This window comes from Phodopus roborovskii, unplaced genomic scaffold (genome assembly GCF_943737965.1).
Source record: "Phodopus roborovskii unplaced genomic scaffold, PHOROB, whole genome shotgun sequence".
Taxonomy (NCBI): Eukaryota; Metazoa; Chordata; class Mammalia; order Rodentia; family Cricetidae; genus Phodopus; species Phodopus roborovskii.
This window is the reverse complement of record NW_026126461.1, coordinates 7932610-7958894: the sequence shown is the minus strand read 5'-3', so window position 1 is coordinate 7958894 and position 26285 is coordinate 7932610.

The following is a 26285-nucleotide window of genomic DNA, read 5'->3' as shown; positions in this document are numbered from 1 at the left end:
GCTTGTGAGGGACTTCTGCATGCTGTCACAGCCTCTGTGAATTCATATGTGCATCTGCCCTGTTGTGTCTTGAAAACACTATTTCTTGCATGGCATCTACTATTTTGGCTTTTACCATCTTTCTGCCTCTCTCCCCTATAGATCTATGAGTCTCAAGTGGAGGGTTATGATATGAATTTACTACACGACATTCAAAATGTTGCTGGTTACTCCCACAACACTCGTGCTAATATTGTTACTATTACACCAGCAATCATGACTAGCAGGCAAGTTGCAATTGTAACTTGCAGGGTTCACAACAGGATAATATTGATTTATTTTTAGCCCCAATAGTGCATATAACAACATTCACCAAGGTGAACACTAGATACTAGCTTAAAAATTTATTTAGTTAGATACATAAAATATTCATAGGCAGGAGAACAGTGACTAGTGGATAACTCTCCCAAAAGTAAAATAGATGAAGCAACACGATAAAATTCTAGGGAACTATAGATACAAATTTCTAAGAGTCCTACAAGGAGTTTGGGTTACTGCTTCCCTTCAATTTTGCATGCTTATACTTCAAATTTACCTTTCAACTATTTTTCAATTTGCTTATGATTTGTAGATACATGAAATTTTATTAATGTTTCAAAGTTATCCAATAAGAAAGCCAATATACAAAAATAAGCAAATTACACTCCTGAACATATGGGCAATTCTTATTCAAATGGCCACAGTATCCCACCGATATGTCAATGTAAGTGTGGCTAACACATAAAGATGGCAAGTAGACAACAGTTTTGATTTATATAGCAGAGTGAATCTTTGGTTTAATTTAGAGCTCTCATTATTCTTAGCCTTGAATATGCCCTCATGATATTTCTGCTTAGTATACTAAATTCAGGAATTAGAAAGTAAAAATTTATTTATGTTATTTACAATTTCAACTTCTTTAAATTTGTCAAAAGCCATATTTTATTTTGAGTTTTCAAACTCAGTTTTGTAAAGCTTTTAACTAAATATCTGCCAGATATTGTGGGTCATGCTTGTAATCTCGGCACTAAGAAGGCCAAGATAGGCTAATACCTATGTGTTTAAGGCCATTCTGGAATCAATTTCAGGCTAGCCTGGGATATAATGTCAGCCTGTACCCAAATCCTTAAACAAACGTTGTCTTAAATGTTCTTCCAAGAAGACAGAATTTTTAAAAGTTTTAGTTTATTTAATCATTGCTTAACAGCTGAGCTAAGATCTCGGAAACATGAACTCACTTGATTTTAGCTATAAGAAAACCATGAAACATGGACACACAAAGAAAGCAATTATGTTTCTAAGAAATGTTGCTTATGAGGCAGCATCATATATGTTATATATCATCAGACCAAATATCATTTTGTAGTAAACACATGGCTTTATTCTAAACTTTGAAAGCTTTTGAGTAGCCCCCTATAATATGAAACACTTCCTATTATGTGTATTTAGTAACTAACAGAAATATTTTTGTTAACAAATTATAAGTTTAGCTTTACTTTCACCACAAAATTATAAGAATTGAAAATGAAAAATATCTATGGCATATCAGGTATAGAATAATAAAATTTGGTCCTTGCCAGTCTCTTAATAATATAGTACCATAGGCAGCATATGATGAAAACACGCAGGGTTATAACTGATAATGAAACACTCATAAGAAACCCTGTATACAAGAAACCCTGTATAATCTACATACATATTGAATGTTAGTAAGTCTGATGTTCGCATCCTCTTTGATGCTTGTATGAGAGTAAATAGCCTTCCTTGATGACAAGATCTTACCAGCCATCTACACTCCATTCTGAGGAACGGGAAGAGCCACCTTAAAGCCAGTAGTGCTGACTCTGATCAGTAGGAGCTCACTCTACCAGGTTATCTTCACAGCCTCTCTTTGTGGACAGGAAGAGCAGAAGTCAAATGTGCTCAAATTGAGTGTGCATGAGGATACTGTTCTTTGCTAGCACTAGTGAATACAGAATAGTCTTGATGTTATAGTATCTACAGTTTAATGAAACCTAGAGATAGGCAAATCAATTATTACAGACTCATTTTAAGTATTGTAAGATCACTAAATGAGGGAAAGCTGTAAGCTTAGTCATTCAGGAAGCAACTTACATGGTCTTTGAGGCATAGCAATAAAACCAGTGTCTTAGTCTGACTTTCTCCTAATATAATTGAGCAGCAACTGAATGGTTCCCTTCAAAAGAAAGATATTAATGTGTGGTTAAGACAGGTCTGACGTGTATCACTACTTCTCTGAGCATCTCTACCCCAATTTGCAGTTAAAAGTTTAATTTCCAGGATTATAACCTGAGATAAACAGGAAAAAACTGAATCAGTAATTCTAAGCTCCCTGAAATGGGTGGCAAGTACTAGGAAAAATTTCTGTCACAGCTTTCAACATAATTGCATTGTCTCCTGGAATTTCAGACAGGAATTACCCTATCTAGGATAATCAGGTACTCTAGTTTGCATGGGATGATTGGTTGTCCTCAAAATTGTCCTTTAAATCAAAACCAGGTCACCTTCATAAGAGTCTCAAAATCACTGTGGATGAAGAAAATGGTGTTCCGTTCTGAGTAAAGAAATTAGAAATTCAAACAGAGATTTGATACGAGAAGTTTTTACCACAGACCACTTACTTAATTAAGGTGTCCAAAGGGTAGCAACCACAGGTAAAAATTAAAATATTTAAATGAGTAAACTAAAGGATGCAGTTTCTTCTGTGAAGATGGACCTCAGATTGGGGAGCCTGGACAGAGACCAACAGTACATGTGCTTCAGAGTGCTTATATAGCAGCTGCTCTAACAAATGCTGAGAAAAATAAAAATTTAATTGCATTGCTGGAAGTGCTTGAAGAATGTCTCCCATATGCTTGAGACGTGGCCTAGGTGAGGTAGAGACACGAAGAGGAATGAGTAGGCAGCAAACCCTAGGGATTCAGAGCCTGTGGCACCACAGTTTTCCTCTGTCTGTGTCTAATTGCAGAGCCTATTTGCCCACAGAGGCATGCCGAGCAGAAGTGTGGCTTTCACGAGAGCAGCCAAAGTTCACAGGCCTTTGCTACTCATATTTTGGCAATCTATGAAATGCTTACTTGAGAACAAGTGGATTGTTATTTATTTGATTTAAATATCTGGCCTATGTAACTAAGGCTAACAGATTGGCAGCTATGTACTGTGTTTTTGCTGGAAAAAAATTGTCTTAAAGGATATTTTTAAAACAAGCAGAGTTAGATTAGATATTGTGATTTAGGTGAATACTCACTGAGACCCCACAAATGTTTTATTAATTTATTTAATCATATATATGATTAATGCATGTTATCATATATATGAGTGTGTGAGTATCCACATAAATGTTTCATAAAAGAAAGATTCACCTTGCTGTTTTATTGCAGATACATGTACATGCACTCATATACGTGCTGTATAGTGAAACATTTGTGGAGCTGATTGAATTTTTGCCATATTTGCAAACATGGTTGCAATTTCTAATTTTATGTGTCCTTCAGGCCTCATCAGAGCACCAAGATCCATGTGACTTCAAAGGGCTTTCTGTGCTCAGATCAGCTCCATGGGGCTTGGGAGGGGAAGAGAAATGAAGCGATACTGGAGGTGCCTTGGAAGGTAAAACTCACAGCATCGCAACAGCTCACGGGTTGTGCAGCCGAATTATTGCACCTGAATTTATTCATCCCACGGATTCATGAAGGACCTGATGGCACGTGTTTTCGGCAGCAAATACTGATGAGTCAGTTCTCTGAATCCAAGAAAGGGTTTTCAAGCTTTTCATATTACTAAAGAAAGTGGTTTAGGTAACAGAGTATAAGGTAACGGATAACTTTGCAATTCCTGCCCTCCCGATGTAAACGTCAACCTCACAATAGAAAGTGAATCCATTTGTGTCTCTTCTCCATGACACATCACAGTAAGGTCAAGCACACATGTTAATGTTCGCAAATTTATGCACGCACTCTGGAAAAACCAAGAATTTCTAAATGCTGGTTATTATTGTTTCACACTATATAGATAATTTTAAATCAAAGGAGATAAAATTTGACTGAAAATAATGTGCAGTTATTTTCTGTCTTCATAATGGGAAAATTAGTTTTGTCATGTGTTAAAAGGACAATGGTTTTCCTCCATTAACTATTTACAGGGTTGTTTTCATGGTCCTCCCTATTGTCGCATAATAATAATAATAATAATAATAATAATAATAATAATAATAATAAAAGGTGTGTTTTAGTGGTGATGAAAATTGACATGTACAGCTTTTGTCTCTTTTGATAATTGCCTAGTACTTTGTCATTGTACATGTCAAGCTCCCATACAAGTGATAATCCATTAAGAAACTAATGGAAATCAGGTGTCACTAGTGTTATTTTGATTATTCATTTATGACATTCTTTAGCCAGTGCTTCACAAAACATTTTTGATGATAAGTAACCCCTGCTTCCTTGAAAACAAAATTAAATGTTTTATCTCTCATTGTCAAAATTCTGTCACTATTTTTATTGCCTATTTTCAGATTTCCACTTTTGTACTATTCAGGGAAACCAGTTAACTTATTCAAAAACCCATGCAGCCTGTTAAATGAATTGCTTTTAACCTAGTGAGATGTATTCACTCTACTTCTTTTCCATGCATAGCAGTAAATCTTGGTTTGGTAGCACCTAATTTTTAATGTTATAGACACAAAGGTCACCATTTTCATCCAGAAGGTTTCTAATTTGTTAACCATCCCAAAGTTCTTAATTACATAACACCCCCTATTTCCTTGTGAGAATGTGTTGCAGAAAAGTTTTGTCTGAAGGTATTACAGGTGAGTGAGAACAAGCTAATGTAATGATAGTGTTTAGGTAGAGCAGATGCTTCGCAGGGTGAGAACTTGAGTTGATACCCAGCACCTGTAAAAAAAAAAAAAAAAAAAAAAAAAAGCGAGTATGGCCCTAAGGAGGCAGAGTTAAGCAGATCTTTAGAACTCATTGAGCATCTAGGCTCTTTCAACTTCTGATTTATAGGTTCCCTTAAGAGGTTCATCTAAAAAAAAAATGTTACAAATTGCAGTTATAGGGCATAGAGAAATTAATCTGGAATTAGTCTTTAAGCTTAGCCTTTTTGCTGACTAATTTTCAACTAGTTCAAAGGTGATGAGTCAGGAAGCAAAGGCAACAGGGGTTTTATCCAGGTGTAGAGTCTTTGTGGTGCAATGAGGATCTGCTGAGTAACACGTGCCCACTGAAGTAATGATGGCATGCTTGTGAGGAGGGCAATCTGTGCATTTACATATGGGTTTTGAGCTCCTAAGCTGAATGGAATGCATGACTGACAATACATTTGGCCAAAAGACCAAGGCTGGAGCATTTATAGGTCCTAGAGGTCCTAGGTGGAAACAAATTCTTCTTGTGCTAAATATACAAGTTAAATTGTCTTTAGTTCCCATAGACTAGTTTACTCTTGTCTGGGTGAGAGAAGTGACATTTTGCAGTGGGCAGTAGTGAATGAAAAGTTTCCTAATGGACAAAATTGATGGATAATAAAATAACTGGTGAATTCTCAGCCCTATGCAAAACATCTGCATCACCACCTCCAAGTACTGGGGAATATTGCAAGTAAGAATGAAGCAAAAAGAATGTGAGAGCCTGAAGACAGGGAAAAATGCTTTCATACTCTCTCTGTAGATGACCTGGCTGTTAACCACACAGAAGCAGTGGATACCTGCATAAAAACTGTACAAGACTGGGCCTGTCAAACTTTTCTCAGGGATGGGGAGTACTTCGTGAGGTTCCAAGCCTCTTTGATGAGGTGTAAGCAGTTGATAGTCACTGGAGGATGAGTAGTTGTAGTCCTCATTTGGATGACCACTGGTAGGTAAGCTGCCTTTCGTTAGATCAGTAACCCCCATACTCATACTCATGAAAGTAATCCCAATAAATATAACCAGTCACAGGCAGGAGGAGGAGAAGAAAGAGGAGAAGGACAGATGAAAAAGTAATGTAGGTCTTGATCAAAGAAGTCACTTAGTGTTGACCCCTGACCTCCATACACATGAGTATACAGGTATACATACTTATATACACACATATACACATACATACATCTATATGCATATATATGTGGACAGATATATATGTACACATATATACAAAATGAACAGAATTAAAACTAAAAGTAAACACTAAGCCAAACTCCTGGAATCCAGTTGCAGATAGGGAGGAGTGATAAGAAAAGGGGTCAAGACCAGAAACCCACAGAGACAGCTGACCTGAACAAGGGGGAGCTCATGGACCCCCAGACTGATAACTGGGAATCTAGCATTGGACAGACTCAGATCCCCTGAACATGGGTTTCAGTTAGAAGGCCTAGGCAGTCTGAAGGGACCTCAGACAGTGGAACCAGGATGTATTCCTGGTGCACAAAAGGACTTTGGAGGGATACTCCCATAGCCTAGAGGTAGGGGAGGGGGCCTAGACCCTATCCCAAATGACTTGACAGATTTTGATGATACCTCCTGGAAGGTCTCACCCTCCCTGAGGAGTGCATGTGGAATGGGAAGGGAGGGGGTATCAGAGGGGCATGGAAGGGAGGGAGAGGAAACTGGGATCAATATGTAAATAAGAAAAAATAATAAATAAATTTGAAAAAGAGAAGAAAGTCTTATAAATAGTTTCTAAAATTTGTCAATAGAATATGAACTTGAGAAATTCTGATGGTTCCTATTACTTATTAGTTGGTGATGTCTAGTGGAGCACCAGAAACTGTTTCCTTCGTTGAAATCTAAAATCCAGATCTCTCCAACTCAATCATGACTCACAGGCAGGAAGTATTACACCATCTTCTAACCATTTTCTCAGCTGTAGAGTTTACTTATTGCATCATGGCTCTAGTGTATTTTTTTTTTTTAACTGCTAAACTGCTCATGATAGATCCACTGAAAGATAGGAAGTTTCAGTCTTTCACAGAACAATCCTGGATGATCAATATTTGAATTATAGGTAACAGTATGGTCCAATACAAGCTCACCTCAGATATTTTCCCACCTTTTATAAACATTGTATATTGCTAAATTAAAATAATAACAAATTTTGAGATTAGTGTAATGAAGTATTTATTGCATAAATGAAAATGCTTATACTATGAAGTTCTCAAAAGCATTAGAATTTTCCTGAGTTGAACCTTCTTTATCCTAAAGTACAGTAGAGGATCCATTTCATTTTCTGAAAATGGGAAGTGATAGACATGAGGAAATCAACTCTACTCTTTGGCAAGGTCCCTTGAGTTAGGATGCCAACTTCATTCTTCTTCATTGTTCATTGTTTGTTGCCAGTGCAATGTCATTTGAAATCCAGACAAAAAGCAAAGCCAGGCATCCTCGAGCAAGAATCAGTGTATTTGGCACTTGTAGAATTCTGGACTCCTAAAAACATAATAATCTACTCATTTATTTCTATTTATGAAATGATCATTAGAAAAATGTCATTTCATCCCAGAAATCATTGCTTCTATCTCTGTGGCATCTTCTCCATCATGCCAAATGGATCTACCTAATTAGGACAATTGACTCAGAAATGTGGAGCTATCATTTTTGAAGGTCCTCATGTAAGATTTAGTAAACTATAAAAAATCTAACAATGAATGTATCCCTAGGCAGGTTAAGTGATTCCATTTTCATAATAGTCTATTAAAAATGAAATGAATATAAATTATTTTGTTATAGATTCCACAATAGATCTCATAGAATGTATATAAAAGAACCTGGTACTAATAAATTTTTGTTCTGAATGTAACTTTGATAGTAAAAGGAAAAGAAATTCGTATGGCGACATTTCACTAATAGTAAGTTTCTCCTTACTGATGTTTATATGTTGGGAGGCCCTGTTGGTCAGAGGTTGTAGTCTACCATGGTCTGGTAGCTCTCTCCGAATCTGGCAACATGAAAGACTCCTTCCGTCTGGTGTGTGTGTGTGTGTGTGTGTGTGTGTGTGTGTGTGTGTGCGCGCGCGCGTGGATGGGTGGGGGGAGTGAGTTCCAGCTCTCTATGTCACCTGACCTGGAGAGTATCTCTAGGCCTGGAAGCCTGACTTATCTATACTGTGTCCCTTGACACCGTTCCCTGTAGGAGCTTTCCCCCTGCTGTTCATATGGTAACTAGACTGTACTGGGAGTTTTATGGTAGGAATGTGCTGTTTAATGCAAATTACGTGATGCCCCTGCCACTATCTCCATCTTTCATATCTCCCCTCACTCTTGAGCTGTCTCACTGAAGCTGTCTCCTGGGACATACAAATTCTCTGTTTCTACTTCTGCCCCTTTGTCCTCAAGGACTGGTGGCCAACAGACCGTGAAGGAAAAAGTGACAGCATATTTATATCACTTTGCAACAAGTGCAAGAAATTTCATGATAAAGACCTAAATAAATCAGGAGGAGACTAATGACAAACAGCACAGATACTGCAGATACCTTAGCTTACCTGCCCACAATGAAGGAAGCCAAGTCTCCACCCTGGGTATTTTGTCGAGGAATAACTAGTGTATTAGAACTAGAGAAGGCACAGGGCACACAGGTAAATTGCTTTGCTCCACTGAATATCCTCCCACACACTTGGACCAAAAAATGAATTGAAGTTAATGAATCACAACCAAAAGAAGACATGAACTTCAAGTGGATTTGTTCATAGAAGAGACAGGACACAGGTTGGGGAAGGGAGAGTAGGGGATAAGGAAAAGGAGATGAGTTAGGTATGAAAATGATCAAAGTTCTCTATCTGAATGTGTGAAATTAGAAAAATAAACACATAGGAAAATATTTATAGTCAAAATGTTGGGCTGAGACATGACAGCACCAAAGATTTTGTGAAAACAAGAGTAAACGTTTTAGTCTTACAAGGTCATGTGTTCTCTCTCTTAACCACTATGTTTTGCTGTTGAAGCTGAGTCGTCCATGAGACAACACAATCATGTTCCAAAACTTTACTTACCAAACAGAAGTTAGACTGAATTTGATCAGATAGTCCCAGAATGCCAGTACCTAATTATTACCATAAATATACATCTCCTCTATTACTGACCCTTTGGACCATGATTACAGATGGACAAAGCCTTGAGTAAGGCACCAGCTAGAACAACAGCATCTTCTTCAGGTTACTTTTCAATTTTTAGCTTTAAATGACAATTGTTGCGACTTTAAAAAGTTGTGCATGGGAGAAAGACACCATGTGACAGAGCTTGAGTGGAGGAGGTTTTATATTGGGGGAAAGTGAATGGAAAAAGTGTGCAAGGGGAGATAGACCACTGGGGACAGGAACAGCAGAAGAGAAGAGAGAGGCAGAGAGAGAGGAGAGAGGGAGAGGAGAGAAAGATGGAGCAATAGAGGGGCAGGCAGAGAGGCAGGCAGGAAAGCAGAGAAGAGAGAGGGAGACAGAAAGAGATGGGAGGTGGTCAGGGCCCTTCTAACCTTGTATCATGAAAGGACTTAGGGAGCACATTCCCCATCGAAGGATACTTCCTTAGCCTAGAGACAGGAGGGACGGCCTATACCCTACTCCAAATGACTTGACAGATTTTGATGATCCCTCCTGGAAGACATTACCATCCCTGTGGAGTGGGTAAGGAATGGGATGGGAGGGACTTGGGGGCATGGGATGGAGGGAGAGGGAACTGTGATCAATACGTAAAATAAGAAAAATTAATAATAAAAAAACCCAACCAACTTAGTGAATGTGCACATGTGGAGCTCTTAGTGGCTGTAGCTGAGGGTGTATCCTGTCAGAACCCCATGGGGGCCAGTATAGATGCATGAATACTAACAGAAACATTTTTCTACAGGAACATTGTTCTCAATATCAATATAGTTTGTAGCTTTAAATTACAGTGATTTGTACAATGAAACTATTGTAAACTCTGAACCATAGTCTAGAGATACTGAGCTTTCAACTTCTGTTGGTTAATAAATAAAAGAGAAAGTAAGACACAATGTCAGGCATATAGAAATACTTTTGCCTCTCTTAGATCTTCGTCTTAGATCTGTACCTGAAAACTTTATAGCCTAATGGAGCTTTAATTTTTGTTTTATTTTGTTTTCCTACTTATATCTGAAGGTCAATGTTAATCTTGAATACAAATATGTATCATATAATAAGAAGCAGGGATCCCAGAGGGAAAAAAATAATTTGTAGCTATCGTGAGCAAATCAGCAACATATACAAGTACAAAATGAATGTAAAGCAAAAGACACGAAAACATTGACTAAGGAAAGAACACAGATGGATTATATCTAATGTTTCATTGTATATGGAAAATCACTTAGTATCATGAGAAGTTTGAACAATACAATTGCCTGCTATTCTTCCATGGGGAGGTTTGTACAATTAAATGGTCAATTTTATCTGAATTATTTTATAAATTTATTATGGCAAGACTAGCCATTTGAGCAAGATACTGCTCTTGTCTGGACTGTTTGATTTTATTCTGTGTAAACTGAACATGCAGGACCGACAGGAAAGTGACTACTGATACAAGATGAACATTGCTACAGAGTTCCTGCTTCATGGAAGTGTCTGCCAGACAGTCTGCAGGATACAGAGAAAAGTGACTGACAAACTGCCAATACAGGTGGACAGTTTAGTTTCCTCCTTTGCTGAGGAGTGTGTTAGTTACACTATGACCTATGGGCTAAAGATGGAAGATTACAGAAGAACTTCTGGTGACTGACAAGGCAAGATGTCTCTGTCATTTCTAGAGTTTATATATTATCCTTCTGTGGTCTTTGAAGGAGTTTAAGACAAATAGTTATGGTTATAGTTTTCCTTAGTTAGGATTAAAGATAAGTTACATATAGGATTTTAGACACACATAGATGATTAAATATTTTCTTAAATCTTACTAAATGTTAATGGACTAAATATTGTTAACTATGATTCTTATTTGATAACTGTTATGTTACATATTTCGCTATGTTAAGGTTAAAACCCTTCCTTTTATTTTAAATAGAAAAGAGGAGATGATGGGAGATGTCATTTTGTAAATATGTTTCCCATACTGGTTAATGAATAAAGAACTGTTGGCCAATAGGAAGGAAGATAGGTGGGACTAGGGGACAAGGAGGAGAGAGGAAGGAGAAAGGAATAGTCAGCATGTAGAGACTGGAGAGAGAAGGAAGCCAGCCCCACTCTCCAGTAAGATGAGACCACATGGAAATACTTAGATTAATAGAAATGGGTTAATAATTAAAACAGAGTTAGCCGATAAAAAACAAGTACCTGGCCAACAACATTATATCAAATATAGAGTCTCAGAATGTTATTTGGGGTTGGCATGGCAGTGGGATAAGACCGGCAGGGAAAAATCTTACTCGCAACATAATTTTATGTCAGCTTTCATTTAAAAAGTTATTATAATAGGACATTATAACAGAAAAAGTAATAAAAGACTATACTACAAATAATATAAAGCAGAATTTTAAAAAAGAATTCAAAGAATAGTATAATTAAAAACAAAAGCAAAAAGAACAAAATCTGTGTGTATGCAATTTTTACTTTAGGTTTGAATTTTCTTTTAAATGTTGTGATAACATCATGATCTATCTTATGATATATTGGTCCAACGAGTTTTACTAAGTAAGTTTTTCAAAGCACAAGTTTATATATAAAAAATGCAAATATTAAGCATCTTAATATAGTGTATAAAACATTAAGCTGCCAATTCTTTTTGTTGTTTGGGACCATGAACAAAAGCCTTGTAAATATGAAAATTAGATGTCACAAAACCATACATTCAAAAAACAACAAAACACCTAATACATGGTTAATGATAGTGTATTACAATATATGATACATCAAATACGTTTTACTTCTATTAGATAAAATAATATTTAGTGGGATAAATGGAAGCATTATAAAATATTGTTAGTATAAAGCTAAATTTTAAAGGAGTTAAAAATTGACAAATATAAAAATATGAATATTTTACCTTTACTCTGTAACACGTACAGCTTTTCCGCCCGCCTCCTGGTCTTGACCCACCGCCGCACCAGCCCCAAATAACGCACACCAAGACTCTGTATTTGATATAATCTGTTGGCCCATTACTAGTTTCTTATCGGCTAGCTCTGTCTTAATTATTAACCCATTTCTGCTGATCTATGTATTTCTCTTACCGGGGAGCCTGCCGGCATACTGCTTTCTCCAGACTCTCCATCTTGGCTCCTCCTTTCTACTTTCTATTTCCTCCTTGTCTCCTAGACCCTCCTATCTTCCTTTCCTATTGGCCAACAGTGCTTTATTCATTAACCAGTATGAGAAACATATATACATAATGACATCTCCCATCATTACTCTTTGGCTATATCTTATGGAAATGCAAGATTCACATATGTAACTAAATTGATATTTAGTGCTATTATGCTGTAGACAAAACAATAAAATAATATGGATGCTTGATATAGGAAAATTGCTCAACAAACTAGCATATAACCTGTATATATAGGAAAATAATGAATGCCAACACAGTTTTACTATATTGATTACAATGTGGAAACCAGAAGTAGTACAAACATGGATGCCATATTGTTTGATTTCTATAAAACAAGACATTTTCAAAACATGTTTCTAAATATAATGTGTGAGTTTAGATGGAGGAGAGGAGGGAAAGCAGATGTTGTACAGAGGAACTCTGTTGACTTAGTCTCTGTAGATGAGCATCTACAGTAGAGCTCATGTGCACAAGAGTTTTATTAAGAAATGATTTTTTTTCTTCACATGCTGGCATGCGTAAGTTCATGCAGGAGAGATGAAAGAGGGTTTGAGAGGTGCCAAGACTGTTCTTTTAACCACATTTCTTGTGACTAGGTCTCGAGGTCCTGGCTCTAAAGTAGGGGTGGCAGACTTAGCATCACCTGTAAACTTGTTAGAAAGTGCACTTTAATGAGAAGAATACACATAAATAAACCTAACAATAACTTGAACAAATTTTGTTGGCAACCCCAACAATAGTTAATTTATCATTATAAGGCAATGTAACATACTTACGATTGAAACTGTAACAGCTCTAATATAGAATTGTAGTAAAATAATTTTACATAACCAGCCTTATAAGAATATGCATGCAGATAATTTGAATATTAAGGTTATATAAATTAAATTGTGAGTTACATTTGGGTTTTTACAATATGCATATTGTTTTCTTTAGCTAACTTTACTGTTTTTTAAATTGAATGTTCTGGAGTCTTGGAGGAATTTGAACCATACAAGGAAAGACAAAAGATAAAGTTGCTACTTATTAACTAGATAAAATTCATTAATTCTTAAAAGGTTATCTTACACTCTCTTTAAATTCTTGTGTTTAAAACTAATTTTTGAATGCTTTACATTTGTCTGACATTGCTTCTTATATTTTGTAATTTTTGCAGTTTATTTCTCTGTGAATATTAATATATAAACTAGGTCTAAATATCAATAATTAATGAGTATAGAAAATGAAATATTATAATACACAATTCTGTATTGCCTCACTGAAAAACAAAATAAATCACATTTCCATATCTAAGTGGACAATTCCTTTAGCAGTAATTGAGATGATCTGTGTTTTTTTTTAATCATTAATGTCACATTGTTAACATGGATAATTTACAAACAAAAAGTAAACTCTGATAAAAGTAATACTTTACTGGAGTCTCTGGTCCCCTCATCTTTTATGTCCAATTCTGAGATGTACTTTAATCATGCTTCCTGAGATATACTTAAACCTCTTACATCTAATTCTCATTTTTAACCGTAATCACAGAATTGCAGGCTTGTAAATTGTTTTGGAACTTCAGCTCTCATCACAAAGTCTATTTCATGCTGTTCACAATATTTACAATACAGAGGGATAGTAATATCTCTACAGATGTGAAACAACTCATTTATTGTGAAATAAATTTATCATGCCAACTAATACCCCATCATCAAAACAGGCATGTTATAAATTTCCTTTCAAGAATGTAGGTTTTTGGTTTTTTTTTTTTGGAGGGGGGGTGTTAATCATCACACATTTTTCAGAAGGTATACTGTCTCCAAATCAATTTTGGGATCCATACTCAAGTCCCTATGCAACACCCTGGAAGAAGGCTCATTTCCTCATCTCAGCTTCCTTCTAGGCACCCAATTCTGTGCCAAGAGCAATTTTCCAAACACAAGCCCCCGGATTTTCAAGTACATAGCAACAATGATCTTGTGAATTTCCATCTCTAGTCACTTGCCAGAGACACAAATGACAAAATTCCCAATATCTCATCTTGGATTATCAAAGCATGCCCAAGACAGGAAATTGGGCCCTGAAAAGAATAAACTAATGTGTTTGCTTTTCTGAAAAAAAAAAAAAAAAAAGAAAAGAAAAGAAATCTCCGGGGAGTCTGATAGAGGACAGATGGAGGATTATAGCTAATTTATGGAAATTTAGCATTTCAGTTTGTGATCATAGTAGAAACTACAAGTAAAATCATGTCTTTGCTTTGAGCTTAAGGATACCAGTGCCCCACATCCAAAAAGTTTCAAACATACAGTCAAACAAAGGCAGGCATTGATATCTTATTTTAGAACTTCTCAATCATCTTGCTTGTCAGCTTGACCTCTGCAGATGGGTCATGAAGTTACAGAGTGTGAAGTGCTACCTAAACGCTTGTTGGTGTTTTCCTCCCTTGTTGCCCACAGAGAAGCCATTTCTATGTGCAGCCACACCACTAGGCCAGCCTCCTGTTTTTCAGTTTCCCATATTGAGTAGGTGCTCCAGAAGCCTTTGGATAGTTTGTATTTTCTAATAAGCTCAGAAGTATATAAGCCACAAACGGGCAAGAAGTACCTGTCATTGAAGATTTTAACTGGTTAGATTTCATTAAACTTCTTCCTCCCCCTCTCTCGAAAATGGCAAACAATGAAGAAAGGGTCAATGACCTAAAATAGAGAGAGCACTATGGGAGCCAAGAAACCCCTGACTCAGCCTGTGGATAAGAACACCTTCCCCCGAGAAGAATGCCACACAGGACTGAGAGGAACATCAGGGTTCTTAGATTCTGGGGAGCTGCTTATAACACCCATGTACCAACCACTTGTTGGTATTTACAACCTAGAGACAGCAAAGGGACAGGTCTGCTTATGGACTCTTTCACCCACAAAGTTCCCCGTACTTTCCGATGAAGCCCCAGTCTCCCTAAGCCTGTACACACAGTCCTTACTCCCCTGGAGGCTGCTGCTCTTCATTGTTCTGCTAAAGGGATCTGGGTCTACAGAGGTTGCTCTCCCCTCACTTCAGTTCCAGGACATCTCAATCAATCTGCAGAGATCTAACAGTGACTGCTTTTGAGCTATTAAGATGTCAAACAGTACGACGATTTCTGGAATGCCTGGTGTGGAGTTTTGTTCCAAGCCTCAGTTTTGGGTCACAGTACCTGACATGGATTACATTGTTTTCTTCAGAGCTAAATTCTCTTTCTTGCTTGCTTCATCCTTACAGCGATACTGACACATTTCAGCTGTCTCTGTTTCTAAAATTATTTTGTGTCTCAGGGGTGGGGGGGGGAGGTTCATAGTTCTGTGTAAAGAATAAAGAAAAACAGTTGTCACATTTTTGTAGTACTGTAATTAAATGTGGTTTCTATGGTTGATGTTAGAGCAACTGAAACTGGAGTAATAAATTATCCTTAGTATCAAAGTAAGACCATATTAATAAATTTACATATATCTGAACAGTTTAGAGAAACTTTTTGGGTACCTGTGGATGTTAAACTTTTAAAAAAGTGTTTCTCAGACTTTTGTATTTTGTCCCTTTAATACTATCTCTGTAGTTCCACCTCCCATTTTTAGTTGGATTGTTTATTTTCTTGAGACAACTTTATATATATATATATATACATATATATGTATATATATATATGTGTGTGTGTGTGTGTGTGTGTGTGTGTATACATATATTCTAAATACCAAACCTCTTAAGGTATATAGCTGGAAAATATTTTTCCCATTCTGTGGGCTTCTTTTTCATTCAAATAATGGTTTTAGTTTCATGAAATCCTATTTATTAATTATTGATCTTAATGTCCACAATATTAGTGTCCTGTTCCAAAAGTCCTTCCCAGTGAGTTCAGATAGATCTCCTCACTTTCTCCTCTATCTGATTCAGGATATCAGGATCAGTATATGTTGAGCTGAGTTTTGTGAAGATTAAAAGATAAGGTCTGAGCTTCTTTCTTAAATCTGTACCAATACAGTTTGATCTCTAAAATTTGTTAAAGATGCCATCTTTCATCCAGAAAATTGGTGGCATATACCTTTAATCCCAGCACTCAGGAGGCAGAGGCAGGTGGATCTCTATGAGTTTGAGGCCAGCCTGGTCTACAGAGCAAATTCCAGGACAAGCTCCAAAGCAATACAGAGAAACCTTGTTTCGAATGACAAAAAAAAAAAAAAAAAAAAAAAAAAAAAAAAAAAAAGAAAAGAAAAGAAAAAGAAAGAAAGAAAGAAAGAAAGAAAGCAAAGCAAAGCAAGACATCTTTTTCTTAAATGTGTATTGTTGACCAAAAATTAGGAGGAGAGTTATTTGAGTGTGGACTTATATTGGGCTTATATGTAGGTCCTCTCTTCTATTCTATTGATTAATATGTCTGTTTTTGTGTCAGTATCATGATGTTTCTATTACTATGCATAGCTGTAGTCTAACTTGAAATCTGAGCATTTTTAATGCTTTTTAAAATTTCTGTGAAGAAATTGAACCAGAAAGAAATTGGTTACCCCATAGCAAAAGTGCTACTACTGAGCTTATTGGTACATTTTGCCAGGTAGGTTGGTTTCATAGTAAACAGGGTTCCACAGCTGAGTAAGAGCATTAATCGCCTTTCCCCTTTGGTAGCTTTCATTGTACATTCCATGACTTCTGCCTCTACCCCTCCCTCAACCTCTGGGGCTGGAGAACTCACCCAGGAGTTAGAATAAACCTGTTGTTTTACTTTTCAGTTTGGAATACAGCAAGGACAAACACCTAATCCAGCAGCTCCATTTCCAATGTCAATTCTCCAAGATGGCACTTCCCCTCCAGCTTTGCTGCCTTTAAAATACATCTCTCCATTGAGCCGGCACCAATGACTTCTTACTGTTCTGGAATATTGAACATCTTGAAATTTCCACTAGAACCCAAGCTTTACTCTCACAGTTTAATGTAGCGCTCTTTTAGAGCCTTCATGTACTCCTCTGCCACACACTGTCTACCCCCGAATCTCTCTGAAACAGAGGAGGTAGAATCTATAATTCCTTCACTCTCAACATTGTTCATGGCTCCAAAGCCAGCACTGTGAACTTCCTGTGCCAGATTTGAATGGATCTTTACTCCCTTTAACAGACTTATCAGAAGCTTTTGTTTGTAGTTACTTTATAGGAGTGAAAAGTTCTTTAGGGCTTTTTGTTATGAGTAAGGTTTTTCCTGCTGGCCTGGACCCACCACGGCGCCTGCCCCAAATAACACACAGAGACTCTGTATTTGATATAATGATGTTGGCCTGTTGCTTGTTTCTTATCGGCTAACTCTGTCTTAAGTATTAACCCATTTCTATTAATCTAAGTATTTCCACGTCGTCTCATCTTACCGTGGAGTGAGGCCAGCATCTGGTCTTCCCAGTCTCTCCATCTTGACTCCTTCCTACTCCTTCTTCTCTCCTCCTTGTCTCCTAGTCCCGCCTATCTTGCTTTTCTATTAGCAAACAGTGCTTTATTCATTAACCAGTATGAGAAACATATTTACAGACTGACATCTCCCATCAGCTTTTTCTTCCAAAAGTGTCTTCTGGACTCCTGTTAGGACAGGCAACTAAACCCTTGCTTTCAGCATTCAACTGAATTTTGAGTTCAAAGTTCCGAAGTCTTCCACATTCTCCCAAAGAAAGCATAGTCAGATTCTTCCCCGTGTCCACTGTCTGGCACTAACTTCTGTGCTAGTTACTTTTCTGTGGCTTTAATAAAGCACTATGGCCATGACGACTTACTGAAGAAATGGTTTATTTGGACTGACAGCTTCAGAAGTATAAGCATCCATCATGCTGGGGGAGCATGATACCAAGGCATGTGGCAGGAACAGCATGTTGAGAGCTGATGTCTGCAGATGCAACCACGAAACAGAGAGAGTGAACTAGAATTAGGCTGAGACTATCAACACTAAAAATCTGCTCACAGTGAGGACATACTTCCTCCAAAAGGCACCACTTTCTAAAGGTTCCATAACCTCCCACATCAACACCACCAACTGGGGACCAAGGGTTCAAATATCTGAGCCCATGGAGGACATTCTCATTCAAACCACCAACCTCCTATGCTATACTTTAAAGGCATCATCTGTTTTCATAGTGGAGAGATTCTTTGGAGGTTAAGGACATGCATGTTTCTTGCAGACACCCTGACTTCAGTTGCCAACACCAAGGTCATTCAGCTGATAATTGATTGTCACTCCAGCAGCTCCAGAAGGATCTGATGCCTCTGGCCTCTTCAGGCACCTGCATTCAGGTGCTCATGCCTGTTAAGAGTATGTTTTTCTGCCAGCCTGGTCCCACCACATGCCCACATACCCTGCATCCCCAACACACAAGCACAATTTTAGAAAACCAAACAAACCTTAAAACATATCTATTTTCTAAAATCAAAATACTTGGGAGCATTTTCAGTTGAGTTTAATGCAAGACACAAACCTTAACCATTGCCTAATTCAATAGAAGTATTCAACAAATACCTGTAAATGGATGCAAAATTAACATTTTAAAATTTGCAAATGATTATTTTTGTGATTGTTAAACTATTTTGGATAGACATAAAGTCAAATATTCAATTTAAAAATATAGGAATACTTATATTCATATCAGTACTTTTTAAGAGTACATAGTTAAACCACAGAAAACTTGAGAATACAACATTTTATACACTATGTACAATATTTAAAAACACTGAAGGGTTTAACTGTAGAGCATATCAAGACAAAATAACTCCCTTCTCTCTCTCTGCATCTTTGCCTAAATATTGGATAATGCTATAGTATCTAAAATGAGGTCTGTCTATCTCCGTTTCTCCCTAAAGACTCATGTTTGTTTCGTAGTTAACTGAGCAGAAATTTAAGAACTTTATCAGAAAACAATTATGATAATGAATGCTTTATTGTCAGGGAAATGTACAGTGTTTTTTGTTTTGCTTGGACTCCGGCCAGGATTAGTTAACGTTTACGAACTGAAACAATATTTCAGGTGTTTACATTTGTCACAAAGCAGGAGAGAAAAACTTCTCATTGGCAACTGTGAATTGTTTGGAATTCCCAGCCTCAACACTCTCAGATGCACAGTGAATCCCCAGAGGAGATCACATGACAGAGGAGCTATTTTTGTGCCTTGCGAAGACCAGAATTTTGAAATGTTACCAAGAAGAAATATTTTTTCCTCCATTTATATTCACACCAATAGTTAGGCTCACGGAAATGAAGTGCATAGAAAGTGAATTGAGACTTTGTTTTTAACATGAACTTGTTTGATAACGGCTTCCACTCTCCTGACAGATGGGTTCTTCTTGGCAGATGATTATGCAAACTGTTCCTTTCGTGCCTGTCTACATGAAATGTATTCTATAAACACACTGAAGCCTCATGCTCCTCTGAGTCCTCAGTGCTTGAGAATGTATTAGCACCACGGTGATTTGGATGACAGGATTTGAAAGTGTCAGAGGGTGGAAATGGAGAGAATACTAGTGTGATTGCTTTGCTTCTGTCAAGGGCCCTGGTAGATAATGAGGTGGTTCCTTTGTAGTTTGAGAAGGGAAGTTTAATGTCATAGGAAAAAGATTCATCAAGAAATTTCTCTAATATTTTTTTCAATAAGTGTTTTCACATATACTAGAAAACTAATGTTTTTGGAATGTAGTAACAGGGAATTTCCAAATACATGACAGGAAAACATAAGAGTAATTCTGACACTCACAATGTAGTCACCATAGTTATGGTTTGTGATAATTTCTAAGTTTTATAATGAGTATTCTACTATTTTGATAATAAAACTTCCCCTTCTGTCTTTGTAGTCAGGGATATTAAGATTGATTTGGTTGATGCACAATCCAAGAATCAAGGACAGTTTTCTTAAGAAATTACCATGAAAAATGTACTTTTGTCAAAGTATAGTTTTTGTCAATAGAAATACAGGCAGTTTGTGTTAAGTAAACAGGTCAGCACTTTGAATAGTGTACAAAGACTTCAGTTTAAGGCCGACGATGTAGCTAAGTGGTAGAACACTCCTACAACATACATGAGGATCCAAATTTAACCTTGTCCATTGGAAAAAAGAATAGACAAAGGGGAAAAAAGACACAAAGAATAAAATAAACCCATAGTACCTACTAGTTTACCACTGGACTACCAACTCCCTTGTTGAGCTAGTCAGACAACTTCAGTTCTTTCAAAACCGACCATGGTGCTACCCAACACAATTCTGTGAGACAGAGTTATCATGATGTCAGGTTGACTCTATAGTGACTTCTTTCAGTGTAAAATAGAACCTCCTAGAAGGAGGAATGAGGATGAAATGTCTAAGACTCTGGAAGCTTGGGAAGCTAGAAGATTCACAAGGTTTCCTCCAAAGTCCATGAGAACAGAAAACAATTGTTTAGGAAAAACAGAGTCTTCTGTGAAGTTACCTGAAAGCTTACTTTGAATCATTCATACTCCTATGAGTATATCTAGTACACTAACTTGTTCATCAGGGTAGAATGTAATCACTTCTTTGAATGATCCCAAGTAGTCTGTCTGTGGCAAATAACTTTCATTTTGTCTACAAAGAGAAGCCAAGAAGTCCCACTTGACAAATGATTAATGATAATAATCCATCTTGGTTAGCTTCCTTTAAGACATTTAGAAATCCTTGAGATTTCATTATCATTGACTTAATCAGAGAAAACTCCACTCAAGGCAAGAAAGAAAGAGATGAAAAGGAAAGACTTCCTGAAGCACATCCAATAAGAATTGGGTAAAAAGATTGAAGTTGTCCATAGAGATGATCTCCTTTCTCTGACCAGGTCTTGTCTACTACCCCCTCCAAGAGTAAAAGTAGGCAGATACCATGGAATGCTCAGCCAGGAGGTATTTTATTACTAACTTGGCATTAATAACCTCAAATGGACTAGAGAACTTTAAACAGATTGTGACATGGGATTGAATAATTCAAACGGAAACAGCTTGATCTCTTGGTAGCAATAGAAAGCAATCCCAGTACAGTTACACCTCAGAGAAATGTTCCAGTTCCAGAAAGTATTATAGTCTGGAAACATTTGAGTCTTCTTTCTCTTCCTCCTCTGCAGAGCTCTGGACACGGTCTGAACATGGAATGGCCCTCCCGCATTGAACCAAAATGCCCACATTTATGATGCCAGCTAAGAAAATAATTAGCAACAATCAGGAAAAAGCTGTCAAAAGTTTGTCCTTCTGGTTGCTATGTAACCCCCTGCAGGTCACTGTAGGCTGTTTCCTGGCTTAGTTGTACTCAGGGCTTTTTCTGTCAAAAGCCAGGGTTTCAGGCAGGCAGCCAAAGTTGCTGTGTCCTGTGTGGTCCCTTTGTGCAGGTTGCTATTTCTTTCAGTGCTGATCTCTCTGATCATCAGAGCCATGCTTAGAGCAGGAAGCTCCTTATAGTGGGTCTCTCCTACCACTGTCAACATGACAGGCTAAGGGGACCTGGAGGCAGCATTCTGGCTTCCGTGTATTCTTGAAAACCAAATCACAATCTTAAAGACAGAGTTTTTTATTGAAATGGAGTATTGCCATCTACTTTTCAGGCAATTTAATGTTTGGGGGTAAGGGAACTAGAGTAAAGATGGTGGTGATTGACACTACAAAGATAAGTTGAATACACATATGTAACTTTGAAAGAATAATAGATAACTAAACAATAAAAATAGTTCTGAAGCAAATAAAAGTAAACAACTGTCACATATTACAAAAGGAAGATACATACTTGTATAGATGTTTCTGATCAAAGGTGGTAGTGACAACAGCTGTGTTCTGACTTACGTGGAAAAAGACTGTGATTATGTGAGAGGTGTGTGTGTGTGTGTGTGTGTGTGTGTGTGTGTGTGTGTAAGCGGGGAGGGGGGGAAGAGAAGGAGGGGTATAAAGGGTGTGAACAAAGGGGTCAAGACCAGGCTAGAGAAACCCACAGAAACAGCTGACCTGAACAAGGGGGAGTTCATGGATCCCAGACTGACAGCAGGGAAACCAGCATAGGACTGACACAGACCCAGGGAATGTGGGTGTTAGTTATGAGGACTGGGCAATCTATGGGGCCTCTGGTAGTGGATCAGTATTTATCCCTAGTAAAGGAATGGACTTTGGGAGCCCATTCCACACAAAGAGAGATATTCTCTCAGCCTAGGAACATGGGGGAGGGCTTAGGCCCTGCTCCAAATGATAGGAGAGACTTTGAAAACTCCTCATGGAAGGCCTCACACTCCCTAGGGAGCATAAAGGGGATGGAATGGGGGTTGGTGGTGTGAACATGGGAGGATGGGAGGGTCAGGGAATTGGGATTGACATGTAAAATAGCTTGTTTTAAATTTAAATAAAAATATTGTCAAAAAAGGGAGTATGGTGGATAAATGTATATGTTCTTATGAAAAGTTTATTATAAAGTAAAATTATGTGATCAAAAAGGCAGCTAATCATGCTAGAGCTATAGCCCCATATCACACACTTCCTGGTGATTGAACGGGATGTTTTAATAAGGCTATTTATAATTTACTACCATACATTCAATCAATTTAGTTCAATTATATAGTAGTTTATTATCAAATGAATCAAAATTAGATTTAGATTCTGGATATTTAGCTTGTATAACAATGCTTCTAATATCATTGCCCTTGGTTAGTTATTGAGATCAGATTTAATAAGTTTCCAGCTTAACTTTTAAATATTTGAAAATGAGTAGGAAAGGTTTCTGGAAATACAGAAAATGAGACTTTATGCTTCTAGTACTTTCTATCTCTTACAACATAATCAAATCTTCTTTGACAGTAAAGTTAATAGAAAAGAATTATTAATCATCACTCAATAAATTTGTAAATATTAAGATTTTGTTTACATAAAGTGAAAGGCACAATTAGCATAGCTAAGTGTTCTTATTTTATGGAACTCTTGTTTCAGCTGGAATTATAATAAACAAACATACATATACACACACAAAACAAACCAACAAACAGAAAACAAAAGAATGTGCTAGGGTTGACGGTAAATATAGAGAACCTAAGACTGGGAATCCACCTTTATGATGTTATAATTTAGTCAGTACTAAATTCTGAATGTAAGCTAGTTCTGCAAGGATTATTGTGAAGATAATTAAATTCTTTGTAAGGAGGTCACAGATATATTTTGTGAGGCTAGTCTGGATACTGATTGTTTGCTGAAAACTAAGTGCTTAATTATGTTTCTGACTTTGGCCTTGTAATTTCCTCCTGCAGACCTCCTCAAGGGCTTGTTTCAGTTACTGGCTAACAAGTAAGAGTAAATGATCCAAGAGAAAGGAAATGGAAGCTTCAAGCCTCTTAATTTGTTAGTCCTGACATACCCAGGTATCTACAATCCCCAAGAGAATATATATACAAGCTGTGATATCCTTTATCAATTGTTGTTTCTTCAAGGTAATATCTGAATCACCTTTAAACATAGAAAGGTTTGCATTTGCTCATATGCTTTGGGCTGCTTAATTCATTCTTGATCAGTTAAATTACTTCGAGGCCTCTGAAAAGTGAACATAGCACAGTGGGGAAGAAAGCCTGATCCTTTCACATCTGAGAGCAAAGGAGGAAGAGGAAGCAACTGGTGCCTCACAGTTGCAAGACACATCCCTAACCATCTAAACAATCTGAATGGTCCCTTTCTTAGATGTTCCCACCATCTTCCAAAAGTGCCAGCCAAAGCTGAAACTTTAGCCTGATGACTTATGAAAATGGTGCCAATGGCTTTCTTTGTCCTAGTAACTTTCTGGGGGGATGTTTACATTCCAAGTCTGTATCACTTTCACACTTTAATCAGATCTGGGTATTGATGAAGCTTGCTTTATAGAACAGCAAGGTGGAGCTGGCTGCTTACTAGGAGCCCCAGCAGGACAGCATTCCCTACCTAATAGCTTAGCCTTGCACTCAAGTCCATGGCTGTGTACCATGAGGAGGCATTCCAAGAAACATGAATTGCTAGCTGCCAGGCTCTGAAGGCTCAGAGCCAGAAACAGACACAAGAAAACATTCAACGCAGGCTGTTAGTCCAAGCAGTTTCAGAGCCCTCCCTTTTGATGAGAGAGTAGCATCAGATACTTTAGATCATGCATGTTCAAAGAGCAGAGGAATGACCAGCTAAGCAGTATTTCACTGTGTCCTCTGTGTACTTGCAACTTAAAATCAAATAACTTAAAAACACAGACAGACCTCTAAATGGTATCTTTGAGTACATGCTAAATATGTAGCGATGGAAGCTATAACATTACTTCAAACTTAAAATAGCTCGGTTTGGAGTGTCAGGCAAACTTACGGGAGCTGAAGTGTTGGTTCTGTCATGCATAGGCAGAAAAGGGGAGTCTATTTGTCTCAAAGTAGTCAGGAGCTTAGAGCTGATCCAGAGGTGAAATGACAAGGGTCAAATCGTAAGTCCATTAAAGCAAGGGTGAGGGCCAGGCCACAGACTGAGATAAAATGTTTTGATGGGCCACACATTATGTGGGACAACTTCAGTAGTTTGCTTTAGCAGAAAGGACTAGATTGTCCCCTTCTCAACCTGGCTACTCCGGATTGTCACTTTAGCTAGAATACTTAGTAAGAGGTGGAGAAATAATAACAACTAATGATTTCTTCCCCTATATCATAAAAATAAACAAGCAAAGGGTTTTTTTTTTTTGGAACAAGGTGCTTTTAAAATATTAGTGCCATATAGAAAAGATAATTGCCAAAATCCAAATTTTACTTTGGTAATCTGTTGGGAACCCACATGCATACATTTATTCTGTAGTATATTCCTTAAAGTTTGTTTAACATATGTCTGGTGGTTTTTTCTTTTTTCTTTTTTTTCCTTTCCTTTCCTTTTCTTTCTTTCTTTTTTTTTTTTTAACATGGAAATATACAATGAAAAGGAAGGCATACAAGAAAAATTCACAGTGAATAGAGAATCTATGTTAGAAATGAGGATAGCAAACATGATTGTACATGGCTCTCTCTCTCTCTCTCTCTCTCTCTCTCTCTCTCTCTCTCTCTCCCCCCCCCCAAGCCTAGTTTGTGTTGGCCTGCCCTGGCTGATATGTGGGAATATACACCACGAAAAAAACTGACTCTCCCTCTCCAGCAGCAATCAAATACAACAGCTCCTCGGCTCACCCCTCCATGCTGAGATACAGTTGGCTTTACCTTGAGCTGGTTCTGTGCCTGCTGTCCCAATCTCTGTGAGCTCCTAGGTGTGTCTGCCCTGCTGTGTCTGCAAACACTATTTGCTTCTGAGCAACTTTCTCCACCTCTTCCATCTAGACTGCCCACTCTTGAGGGAAAGGTTGTGATATTGATAGAGGAATCTCTCTTAGGAATGAGAATTTGATTCCTCCTATTCTCTGCATATTGCCCAGTTGTTGTCTATGTGTTAATAATCGACATCTACTTCAAGAAGAAGCTTAATGATGAGAACTGAGTGATGGGCAAGTATATTTTTATAGCAATAATTCAATATGAGTCATTTTATTGCCATACCCACTTAGCAGAATAGTAATAACATTTCCCCCAGGACTCACGATCTACGTGATCTACGTGTCATTATATACGAGGCATCACCTGCACTCCTTCATCAATTCAGTTCTAGCATCATCCCTTTCACAGTGTACTTTGGAGTTGTAGCTAAATGCCTTCTCTCCATGTTGTAAACTGTATTAGACTATGTCTGATGCAGAGTTGCTGTGTACCATAAGATGCTACTAGTTATATGTGGCTGCTGTTCGGGTATAATAAAAAGTATTTAAAATTTTACATTAAATTAAATTTGGCAAGTGAAATTCATCTTAAAAATAGAATTTAGAAACAGAATATGCTAATGTTTACAGATCTATTAGAGATTAATCTTTAATTATTATGGTGTACAAGGAAAGATGGCAGTGGCATTTTATAGTAATTTGACTTCATATATAAAATTGTAAAAATTATAATGAACATTATAATCTAAATATTAATAAATATATGAGACTTATTTTTCTCAACAATTGT